Source organism: Cetorhinus maximus, chromosome 31, assembly GCF_964194155.1.
Source record: "Cetorhinus maximus chromosome 31, sCetMax3.hap1.1, whole genome shotgun sequence".
NCBI classification, from domain to species: Eukaryota; Metazoa; Chordata; class Chondrichthyes; order Lamniformes; family Cetorhinidae; genus Cetorhinus; species Cetorhinus maximus.
In genome coordinates this window covers 10,378,491-10,391,405 of record NC_135909.1, presented here as the reverse complement: position 1 = coordinate 10,391,405, position 12,915 = coordinate 10,378,491, and positions in this window count along the sequence as shown.

Here is a 12,915-nt window from a genome sequence, read left to right as displayed (position 1 = left end):
GTTTGAAGGTTGTAAATCAGATCTTGGAGGTATCGCTGCTGTGTTCCCAGGAAGCGGGGGTCTCATTCTTTGAGCAAAAAGCTTACATGGAGGACTGGTTTCTCAGTAAAAAACAAAACTGGAGACGTGCGACGTTAGAATCTGCTCGGCTTTGATTCACATTAATTTATTTAGTGTCCTGGAATAAACAAGTGGTTTGTAGCTGTCCATTACAGAAAGAAATAGAATTCAGAAGATTCTGGCCAGTACCCTCACAATTTCCACTATTACATCCCGCAGAATCTTCAGCTACATCTCATAAAGTCCTACAGCCTTAGCAACATTAAGCACAGGCTGTCCTTCTGGTACCTCTTCTTTAACAAGGGTTATATGCAAAAGAACACATTTGCAAATTGTCGGTGGAGAAAGTGAGCACTTTTATTGAAGAGGGGTTAAAGGGGAAGAGGCAACCCTTTGTGATAAAGAAGTAGGGTTAGCTGAAATAAAAGTAGCAATAAGTGGAATGATGGGGGCAGGTCGTTATGGGCTGATCACAGAATTTCATAGAGGATCAGAGGGACCTTGGTTTAAATGTCCATCGATCCCTGAAGGGAGCAGCACCGGTACGTAAGAAGGCATATAGGATACTTGCCTTTATTAGCCGAGGCATAGAATATAAGAGCAGGGAGGTTGCAGCTGTATAAAATGCTAGTTAGGCAACAATTGGAGTCCTGTGTGCAGTTCTGGTTATCACACTATAGGAAGGAAGTGATTGCACTGGAGATGGTGCCGAGGAGGTGCCGATATCCAAGATTGCTGATGACACTAGGTTAGGTGACATGGTTAGTAGTGTAGGTGGGAGCAGCAAGTTTCAAAGGGTCATTGACAGATTCCGTGAGTGAACAAAACTGGCTGAAGATGTTCAACATGTGGAAGTGTGAGATCATCCATCTTGGAGCAAAGATCCGAGAATTTCCTAAACAGTCAATAACTTGGGACTGTGTAGGAGCTGAGGGTGAGTGAGAGTGAAAGTTGAGTTAGGCTGGAGGGTGGATAAAGAGCAGCGGCAGAGCAGCCCGAGAGCAGCAATGAGAGAGAGAAGGAGAGAAGAGTGAGAGCGGTGGGGGGGATAAAGAGCTGTGAGGGAGGGGTTGGAGCAAACCGGCCATGGTTATAATAAATAGTCAAAGCATGATATCAGGGGAAAGAAGGGAACTGGTTGGTTTGTGCCGATTTCTCTAAATTAGGGCACTGATTTAAACTAGGAGCTGGAAAATTAAACGTTTCAATCAGGGTAAGTACAACAGTAAGTATAAGCGTAATAAGACTATTAATGCAGAGCAGGTCGAGAGGCATTAAATAAAATTAATAATTTAAACAAGGTACAAACTGGATTCTAAAAGAGGGAATAGAGGTTTGTTTTAGATCATGGATGGGCAGCTGTGACCTGTTGTTTACAGTTCCTGCCCCATGTGGGAACCTCAGGACACTTCATGTGTCTTGGGGCCAATTGTATACAAGTGTCTCCAGCTGCTTGAGTTCGAGCTCAGGATTTCTGACCTTGAGGGGCAGCTGGAATCACTGCAGAGAATCAGGGAGGATGAGAGTTTCCTGGATCGTACATTCCAGGTGGTGAACACCCCAAAGGGAAAGAGGGTGTTCAGGATTGAAGTTGGGTGGCCATCCAGAAGAGTAGGAACAGGCAGAAAATGCAGGAGTCTGCGGGGTGTGTGCCACTGTCAAACCGGTACTCAGCACTGGAGACTGCTGGGAATGGTGACACCTTGAAGAACTGCAGTCAATGGGCAAGAATCTGCACAGGAGGGAAAAGTGAAGAGTAGAAATGCAGTTGTTAGAGCAGATCCCATAGTCAGGGGGACAGACAGGCATTTCTGTATCCGTCATTGTGAGTCCCACATGGTGTGCTGTCTCCTTGGTGCCAGGGTAAAGGACATCACGGAGAAGGTGCAGAATATTCTGCAGGGGGAAGAGAGTGAGCCAGAGGTTGTGGTACACGTCAGTATCAATGACACAGGGAGGACAGGTATTGTGGTCCCTCAGTCAGAATTTCAGCAGCTAGGGAGGTAGTTAAAAAGTAGGACCTAAAAGGCAGTAATCTCTGGATTACTATTACTGTGGCATGTGCTAGTGGGAGTAGAAATGTAAATATGTAAATGTAAATGTCAATATGTGGCTTGAGGCCAGTGCAGGAGGTGGGAGGGCTTAAGATTCGTGGACATTAGGGCCAGTTCTGGAACAGGAAACACCTATTTGAAAGGAACAGGTTGCACCTTAACAAGACTGGGACCAATGTCCATTTGGGGAGCGTCACTCGTGTGGTTGGGAGGGTTTGAACTAAGGTCACAGGGGCTGGGAATCTGTATATAGAAGTAGAAAAGAGGAATAACTAGAGAAGGAAGTCGGAGCATATAAGATAGGAGTAGATGAAGAAGAATCTAAGAGGGATACAAGGGACTGTTTAGATTGGATGTTTGTAATCGCATAATGCGTGGTGAATAACGTTGGTGATCTCAAAGCACAAATAGCCATGTGGGAAAATGATGTAGTGGCAATGATTAAAACATGGTTTAAAAATGGTGAGGGTCGGGTTCATATTCAAGTGTACAAAGTGTTCAGGAAAGAGAGATAAGGAAAAAAGGGAGGTGTAGTGAGAGGGATAGAGAAGCAAATCTGCAGAGAAATCACAGATGTATAAGAACTATAGAGTGGTGATATCTGGGGATTTCTGAAATGTGTTCAGAGGCACTTCCTGGACCAGAATGTTCTCAGTCCAGTTAGGAAGGAGGCATTGCTGGATCTGGTGCTGGGGAAGGAGGTGGGCCAAGGTTGGCCACGTGAACGAAGTGTCTGTGGGTGCACCCTTGGGTAAGAGTGATTGGTAGAGCGTTAACTTCAATGGGAAGAGAGGGGATTTAGCCAGGGTGAAATAGAAGCAGAGAGTGAAAGGAAAAACTGTAACAGAGCAATGGATGATCTTTCAGGAGGAGATTTTTCAGGTACAGACTAGGTACATTCCAATAAGGGAGAAGGGAGGGAAACCAAAGCCTGGGCTCCTTGGATGATGAGGAAGATAGAAAATATGCTGAAACAATAAAGAGGCCGTGTGACACACGTCAGATGAATTATTCAAGTGAGAACCAGGTCACTGTTATTGTACGAGAGTGTGGAATTTACTCTCTCCCTGTCCATCTCTGTTACTGTATGGGGATGTAGAATTAACTAATCCCTGGTATCTGTCAATCTGTACGTGAGTGCATGATTAACTCTCTATCTGGCAGTCTCTGTTACTGTGTTTCAGGGCAGAATCATGGTAACTTTCTACCTATCTGTCTCCATTAGTCTATTTGAGAATGGAATTAATTTTGTATCTGCCAGCCTTTATTAATGCATGTGAATGTGGAATTAACTCTCCCTCAATCTCTGTTACTGTGGTTGAGAGCACAGCTAACTCTTTGTTAGTCGATCTGTGCCCCTGTGTTTCAGTGCAGAATTACATCTCTATCCATCTTCGTTAGTGTGAGAGAGGGCGGGATTAATTCTGTATCTGGTGTTCTCTATTAGTGTATGTGAGTGGGGCATTAATCCTTTGTTCATCGCTGTTATTGCATGTGAGAGTGTAATCAACTGAGTCTTTGTTACTGCATATGAGGACAGCATTAATCATTCTCCTTCTCTATTGTGTAACTGAAAGTAGAATTAATTCTCTCTCCATCGACTCCGTTACTTTGTGAGTGTGAATTAATTCTATATCCTGCAGTCTCCAATAATGTATTTCAGTATGGCAAAAACACACTGTTAGTCTCTGTTACTGTATGAGTGCAGAATTCACTCTCTGTCAATCTATAATAATGTGTAATTAACACTCTGTCCATCAGTCTCTGTTCTTGTTTGCAAGTGGGCCACTTTCAGGTAAGCAGACTGCAAATAGTAGAGTGCCACAGGGATCAGTGCTGGGTTCTCAGCTTTTTACAATCTATATTAATGACTCAGATGAAGGTACAGACCATCAACAAATTTTCAGACAACACACAGATAGGTGGAAAAGCAGGTGGTGAGGAGGACACAAAGTGTCTGCAAGAGGATATAGATAGGTTAAGTGAGTGGCAAACATTTGGAATACAATGTGGGGAAAATGTGAGTTTTCCACTTTGATGGGAAGAATAGAAAAACAAAACATTGTTTAAAAGATATATATTAATGACCGAGACTGTGAGTGTGCTGGGTATGATTTCAAAATTTGCATACGATACAAAGATTAGAAATATTGTCAACTGTGAACTTAAAAAGGACATACACATGTTGGGGGAATGGGCAGACAAGTGGCAGATGAATTTCAATGCAGAAAAGTGTGAGGTGATTCATTTTGGCAGGAACAATCTGCTGAGATAGTATAAAATAAAGGGAGAACCTCTAAAGGAGGTGCAGGAACAGAAAGACCTCTGTGCATACGTACATAGGTCATTGAACATAGCAGGGCATGTTGAAGAGCAGTTAATAAAGCATATAGTATCATAGGCTTTAATTACAGGGTCATTGAGTATAAGAGTAAGGAGGTTATGTTGAAATTGTATAAAACACTTGTTAGGCCTCATCTGGAGCACTGACTCCAGTTCTGGGCACCACACTTGAGGAAGGATGTGAAGGTATTGGAGAGAGTACAGAGGCGATTCACAAGAATGATTAAAGCAGTAAAGAACTGTAGCTATGAGGACAGATTGGAGAGGTTGGGACTCTTTGCCCTGGAGAAAAGAAGGCTGAGAGGTGTTCAAGATCCTGAGGGGTATGGACGGGGCAAATAGAGATAAATTGTTACCACTCAAGAGAACATCAGGAACTAGAGGGCACAGATTCAAAATAATTGGCAAAAGGAGAAAATGTGATGAGAATATTTTTGTTTCACCCAGAGGGTGGTTGGAGACTGGAACAAACTTCCTGAAAGTGTGGTGGAGGCAGGTTTGATCGCGGTATTCTAAAGCGAATTGGACTGCTGCTTGAAAAGTAAAAATGTGCAAGGTTACGGGGATAAGGCAGGGAAGTGGGACTAGATGGAATGCTCTTTCAGAGACCCAGTGCAGACTTGAGGAGCCGAATGGTTTTCTTCTGCACTGTAAAAATACTGTGATACTGTGGAGAGAGACTACACAATGTTGCAGTACAGGGGGATATGGGTGTCTTTGTACATGAATCACAAGATGTTAAAGTGCAGCTGCAGCAAGTAATTAGGAAGGTAAATGGAATGTTGGCCTTTATTCTAAGGCGGGGTGGAATATAAAAGTAGGGAAGTCTTGCTATGACAACAGGTCATTGGTGAGACGACATGTGGAGCGCTGTGTAAAGTTTTGGTCTCCTTATTTAAGGAGGGATATACTTGCATTGAGGACAGTTCAGAGAAGTTTGACTAGACTGATTCCTGACATGAAGAAGTTGTCTTATGAGGAATGTTTAAGCAGGTTGGGCCAATCACCACTGGAGTTTCGAAGAAGGAGAGGTGATCTCGTTGAAATATATAACATTCTGAGGGTAGATGTTGAGGGGAATGTTTCCATTTATGGGGAAACTAGAACCAGAGGGCACAGTTTAAAAATGAACATCTCCCATTGAAGGTGGGGATGAGAAGGAATTTATTTTCTTTGTAATTCAGAACCCTAGAGCGCAGTGGAGGGTGGGTCAGGTCATTGAATATATTCAAGTGGAGTGGACATATTTTTGATCTACAGGAGAGTCAAGGGTTATAGGATGGACGGGAAAGTGGAGTTGAGGCCACAATCAGATCAGCCATGGTCGTATTGAATGGCGAAGCTGGCCCGATGGGCTGAATGGCCTTCTCCTGCTTCTCTTTCTTGTATTTTTAATTTGTCATTGTGGGATTGACCTTTCTGTTCATCTCTTTTGCTCTATTTCAGTGTGGAACTACCTCAGTCTGATCTACATGTGAATGTGGAATTCAGTCTCTGTCCATCACTTACTGAATGTGTGTGAAATTTAAAACTCAGTCAGTCTCTGTTACAGTGTGAGAATGTGGAAATAAATCTTTATATCAGTCCCTGTTAATGTTTGTGAATGAGGGATTAACTCTCTGTCGGTCTGTCTCTGTTACTGTATGAGAATGTGGAATTAAATCTTTATATCAGTCCCTGTTAATGTGTGTGAATGCGGGATTAACTGTCTATTGGTCAGTCTCTGTTACTGAATGTGAGTGTGGAATTAACTACAATCAGTCAGTCTCTGTTAGTGTAGGTGAGTGTGGATCAAAGTCTCCATTGCTCAGTCTCAGTTACTGTATGTAAGTGTGGAATTAACTCTCTATCGGTCGGTCTTAGTTACTGTAAGTGTGGAATTCTCTTTCACAGTCTTTGTTAGGATATCTGAGAGTGGAATTAAGGACCTGTCAATTTCCACTAATGTTTTAGTGAGGAATTAACCTACAATAACAGAGACTGAGAGTAATTAAGACAGTTATTCCACACTCTCATATTAGTCTATGTTACTCTATGTGAGTGAGGAATAAACAAACAACTTGTCAGCCTCCGTTACTTAGAGTGTGCAATTAATTCTCTGCAAATCTCTCTTATTGCATATGAGTGTGAATCTCTGTTATGTGTGCAAGTGCTGATTTAGCTTTCTATCCCGACCATGTTGGTTGCTGTACAATAGTGTGAAATTAACTCTTTGCATGATAACCTGTTACTTTCGGTGAATAAAATTAAGTTTGTCAGTTACTGTATTGGAGTGTGGAATTAATTCTGTGTCTGTCAGTCTCTGTTACTGTATAGGCCTATGGAAGTAACTCTCTTTCAGGCTCAGTTACTTCAAAAAAGTTAATTCCACATTAATCATCTGTCAACCTGTGTTACTGTATATGAGTGTGAAAGTAACTCTCTGTCTCTGTTGTATGTGAGTGAGGAATCAACTCTCTTTTGCTTAGTCTCTGGTACTGTCTATGGGTGTGGAATTCATACCTTACATGTCAAGCTCTGTTACTGTACATAGATGTGGAATTAATTCCATGTCTGTCAGTCTTAGTCATGCAGTGAGTGTGCTCTTCACTCTGTGTCAGTCTCAGTTACTGTGAGTGAGTGTGAAATTAAATTTCAGTCAAACTTGGTTGCTATGTGTGATTGTGGAATTACCTGGTGAGGCCACAACTGGAGTATTGTGTGCAGTTCTGGTCACCACATTACAGGAAGGACGTAATAGCTCTGGAGAGAATGCAGGGGAGGTTTAGAAAAATGTTGCCAGGGTTAGAAAAGTGTAGCTACGAGGAGAGATTGGATAGGTAGGGGTAATTTTCCTTCGAACAAAGAAGGCTGAGAGGTGACTTGATTGAGGTGTACAACATTATGAGGGGAATAGATGGAGTGGACAGGATAAAATTGTTTCCCTTGGTGGAGAATTCTAGAACAAGGGCACACAGATTCAAGATAAGTGGCAGAAGGTGTAGGGGGGACATGAGGAAAAACTTTTTTACGCAGAGGGTAGTGGGTGTCTGGAATTCGCGGCCCAAGTTGGTGGTAGAGGCAGAAACTTTAAACTCTTTTAAAAAGTGCCTGGATCTGAACCTAAATTGCTGTAAGCTACAGGGCTATGGGCCGGGTGCAGGAAGGTGGGATTAGAAATGGCACCCGGGTGTCCTAGGGCTGGCATGGACAAGATGGGCCGAATGGCCTCCTGCTGTGCTGTAACTTTTCTATGGTTCTAAGGTTCTACCTTCCAGCCAAAGTCTGGTATTGGATGTGATGTGAAAATAACTCTTTGTCTGACTACATTACCGTACATGAGTTCGAATCAAAACTCTAATAAGCTGCATTACTCTATGTATGTGGAATTAATTTTCTGTCAGTTTCTGTTACTGTGAGTGTGACAGAGTAGACAGGAAGACTTTTTTCCTCACATTGTTAGAAAGAAATAGGACCAGAGGGCACAGATTGAAGGTAATTGGCAAAATAAGCAATGGTAACATGAGGAAAAACCTTGTCATGCAGCGAGTAGCTGGGGAATATGACTGAGAATGTGGGGGAGGCAGGTTCAATCGAAGCATTCGAGAGAGAATTGGATTATTATCCAAAAAGGAACAAAGTGCAGGTCTATGGGGAACAGACAGTGAAGTGGCATGAGGTGAATTGCTCCTTCAGATGGCCAGCATAGTCATAATGGGCTGAATGGCCTTCCACTGTGCCATAATCAATGTATGATTCAATGAATTAACTCTCTATCAATCTCTTTTACATTCAGTGTGGGTGGAACTAACTCTGTCACTCTTTGTTCATGTATGTAAATGTGAAATTCATTTCCTGTCAGTCTCTGTTACTGTACAAGAAACGGTTAAAGACCTTTTATCAGAAATGGTTGGGCCCTACTGTTCTTAAAAGTGCTCGTGGTTAAAGCCATCAATGTCTCCTCTCTCTGCTCCGCAATTCAAAGTCAGCCAACAGGAACATCCCTTCAAAGAAAGTGAAGAACGATTTCCACGTCCAACATCCACCCTGAAGCAAAAGGGATCTGCATTTGTCAGTTTGTGTTTCTGGCCTCGGTTTTGTGAGCAAGACCAGCAATAATTCACGTGCAAAATCAGGTGGATACTAGGAATCTGAAATGAGGAGAGAAAATGCTCAAAATACATGGCACGTCAGGCAGCATCTGTGGAGAGAGAAGCAGAGATCACATTTCAGGTCACTGACAGTCAGCCTGGAAAAAAACACTTACTAACATCTGCTCATGGTGGTTGCACTTCCCACAATTCCCTGCATCTCAGAAACCGCTCTATTCAATGTACTGACTTCCCAAGACATTGAGTGTGCATGCTCCCCAGAGCCGGTCCTGTGAAATTCCGAGGTAGACCTTTTACCACTCCCACTTGTAAGCCAATCCCACCAACTTGCCTTTGTCCTTTCGAAGTTTTAACACTTTCCTCCTCACAGTTCACAATATCACCAAGTTTAACGTCATCCGCAAATTTTGAAATGGTGCCCCGTGCACCAACATTAACATATATCAGGAAGAGCAGGGGTCCTAACACCGACCCCTGGGGAACTCCACTATCAACATTCCTCCCATTATAAACATTCCTCCAGTCTGAAAAACAACCATTCACCGCTACCCTCTGTTTCCTGTCACTCAGCCAATCCCATATCCATGTTGCTCTGTCCCTTTTATTCCATGAGCTGTAACTTTGTTCACAAGTCTGTTGTGTGAGACTTTATCAAATGCCTTTTGGAAATCCATGTAAACCACATGAACAGCATCACCCTCCCCAACCCTCTCTGTTACCGCATCAAAGACTCGGTGCAAACGGGAGAAGAAACCGGGAAGCGGCGGCTGGGATGGGGGAGGCGCTGCACCATCGGCTTCATGGTGCCGTCCCCCAGGTCCCTCTCCGCACGTCCGCCGGACCCGGCGGCTCTGATTCGGGCTCTGAGAGCCGCTGAAACTCGGCCTTACTGAGACTGCACTCGGCCACGCTCAGGTTCCGGAAGCTGTGGCGCGCATGCTCGTGGTAGGCATGATTTCCCGTGGACGACCTATTGCACCTGCGCAGTGCCTATCTGTTGGAGATAGACCGTTATACATCACCCCGAGCATTCTGGGAAGAGCTGTCCGCCATTTCATTATAAATTGCAATACAAGAGGATGAATTTGTATTAACCATTTCTGAGCAAGCTCTTTTGTAGCAAATCAGCCCCACTCCTCTGTCGTTTCCAATAGCCCTAAAATATTTTTCCATACCATATTTTTCATTTCACTTTTGTAAGTTTATATCGAATCTGCTTCCACCACATTTTCCGGCAGAATATTCAGTTCACAACAACTCCCTGCCTTGTAAAGAAATGACAAGTGATGATCCATTCAATGTGGAGGATGGTGGGGAGAAGGATGAAGACAAGGGGAAAGCCAGAATTAACCCCGCCCTCACATGCAGTACTAGACATTGACCGATAAAGAAGGAATCCCATCTCACAAACCATTCGACAGACTGAGATACAGAATAAATCTTACACTCGGAAGCACTACCTGTGATTGACAGATACAGGACACATCTCATTCAGGTACAGTAGCAGAGTTTATTAGATGCTTCATGTATCCCACAATCACATTTTCTCCCAGGGTTTAACAGCCACAGTCATCCCATTCTGGTTTAACGAGAGCTTTACAAAAGACCCGGAACAATCGCACCCCCCCCCCCCCCCCCCGCCCCCAAACGAGATGTGGAAGTCGTTGGCTATGCCAACAGGTATGTCATGTCCACAAAAAATAAGTAGGACAAATCCAACCCGGCGAGGTACCGCCCCATTACTGTTCCCCCTATCAAAATAAGGAAATGATTGATGGGGTATTCCACAGTGGTATCCAGCAGCAGTTACTCAGCAATAGCCTGTTCATTGACGCTTAGTTTGGGATCCACCAGGACCATTCAGCCCCGACTGCACTGCAGCCTTGGCCCAAATATGGGCAAAACTGCTGAACTCAATGGGCGAGGTGACAGCGACTGCCCTTGATATCAAGGCAGCATTTGACAAGGAAGACCATGAAACCAGGAAGAACATATTTTCCCAAAGAAAACCTCCTCACAGAACAGAGAACATCGTTACACTAGAGGAAATATCTTTATCGAACAGAGAAAAGTTTTGCACACAATGCATCATATTTACACAGCCGGGAGCACATTTGCACAACAGGGAAGCATTTTACACAGCCACGGTGAGGATGTTTCAACGGCAGAATCACAGTTTCACCACAGAGGGATCAGTTGTACAGCAGAGAGAGCAGTTACACAATAGGAATTACATTTAAAACAGGCCCTATCTTTATGCAGCAGGAAATACCTTTTCATAAATGATCAGTTTCTCCATTGTAATATCTTGCTGGTTTGCTCGGCACCATTTAGTGTCAGCGATTGTGTTTATCCTGATAGTCTCTTGCTACTTTCTTGTGTGACTTTCCCTGTCTGGTACATTCGTGGTAGCGTAAGTGGATTTGTGGAGTTTGGGTGAGCTTCCCAATAGTTGTGCTCCTGTTTAAAAAGTAATGAGGAAGTGAATATGTGTTTGGCTACCAAACAACGGTAATAGGCAGTCGAAAAATGTTGCTTTGGAGGAGACTGGCGTTGCAGAAGCGTGCTGGCCTCCTAACCCAGCGACCGATGGATTGAAACCATACTCAGTTTATTTAAATTCTCATTAACACTATAAAATAACATTTGTCTGCGACACAAAATCACCTCTGAATTTGCTTCATAGTAAATTTACATCAGCTTCTTGCTTCCAGTAAACACTTCAATCTGTAACCAATCTCTCAAATCGTTTTATTTCAAACACGGACGCAGCAGAAGTGCTGCAAAAATACACCAGCTGAGGATTTCCCCTTTCTCTCAGCCCATTTCAGGCCATGGTCTGAACGGCCTTCCCTTGCTCTCTATCACTCTATGATTATCTGAGTAACAAAAACGAAAACCAATATCTTATCTGCACCCGATATAGTGAAGTTTATACATATTAGCTTCATTATGTCGGATATACAGGACACCCTGCCATAATTCCCATGCTTATTTGGACAGCAGCGTTCTCCCTGAGACATAGACCATGAGAAGGACAAGATTATCAGCATAGCGGAGACATCATCACGTCAAAGACACAGATAATCATTATTTTGACAGACATGATCGTTCATTCTTAATCACTTATTTAAAAAATGGAATTCCATCCCCAATATCACCATGAACTGGGAAGGTTTCGTTCCTTCAGGTTTGCATTAGAGACACATTTTACAAAACACTTCCGTGAGTGTCTCTGGTCAATGAAATGATGATGCGCGGAGTTCTCAGCTTTTACTCATTGATCTTCACAAGAGGTGATCCAGTTTTGACGTTGACTTTTCCTCTGGTGTCGATTTACTCGAATTCCTCACCTGATTTCTCTGCTGTCCAATGAAGTTCACTCAGCAGAGTTTTCAATAGGAATTTGAATTTTCCTGACAGGATTTCAATCACCATGTTTTGGAACAATTTGTTTAAAAATATGCTCACAGCCGGCTTCCAGGAGCAGCAACGTGATAAAGACAATAAATCTGTTATTAAGTGATTTTAATTGAGGAATGAATGTGGGCTCCGACACCATGGGATAACTCCCCCGCCCCTCTCCGAAATTCTGCTTGGTAAACTGCAGCTGAGAAGGCAGAGGGCACCTCAATTTACCATATCATCTAAAAGATGGCACCACTAACAGTGAAGCATTCACTGATTACTGCACTAAAGCGTCAGCCTGGATTTGTGCTCGGGACTCTGGAGTGAGTATAGAACTCACAAACTCCTGACTGTAAAGAGCAAGAGAACAACTGACTGAATCATCATTCACAGCAAAGGAAAGACGACAGAAGACATTTCACTCCAAGGAGAGGCAGAAGTAGATTGTTAATTGAAGAAATGTCACAGACAATGAGAGATAAACACCCACAGTTGAAAGAGACCGACTTTTTCTCACGGCAGGGAGAGAGATTGTTGCAGGAATTTCGATTCCCAATGCTTCTTGTTAACACCCCAGTACAAGCTAAATGGTTTGCACACTGCCCGCTAGACTAAAAAACGAAGCTAGAATGTTATTTAATCATCGTAACATTTTCAATCAGATCGTCCCTGAAACATTGATATTCACGGTATTACAGGAAACGTCATAACTTGGGTCTGATGGTAATTTCCGATTTCCTTTCTGCATAACGCCGTCCCATACAAAAACAGGATTTAAACTCACGCGTGGGAAGCACAGTGGATGAGCAGCCTTCAATTCAGATAATCATGGAGTGATTAGCGACATTATCCCAACGCCACCTCCTCTGGAAACCTGGTCTCGGAAGATTACATCAGTGATTTCAGACATGCCTTCAGAAAAAAGCACCGCATTCACGAAGAACCAGTTAATAAACTGA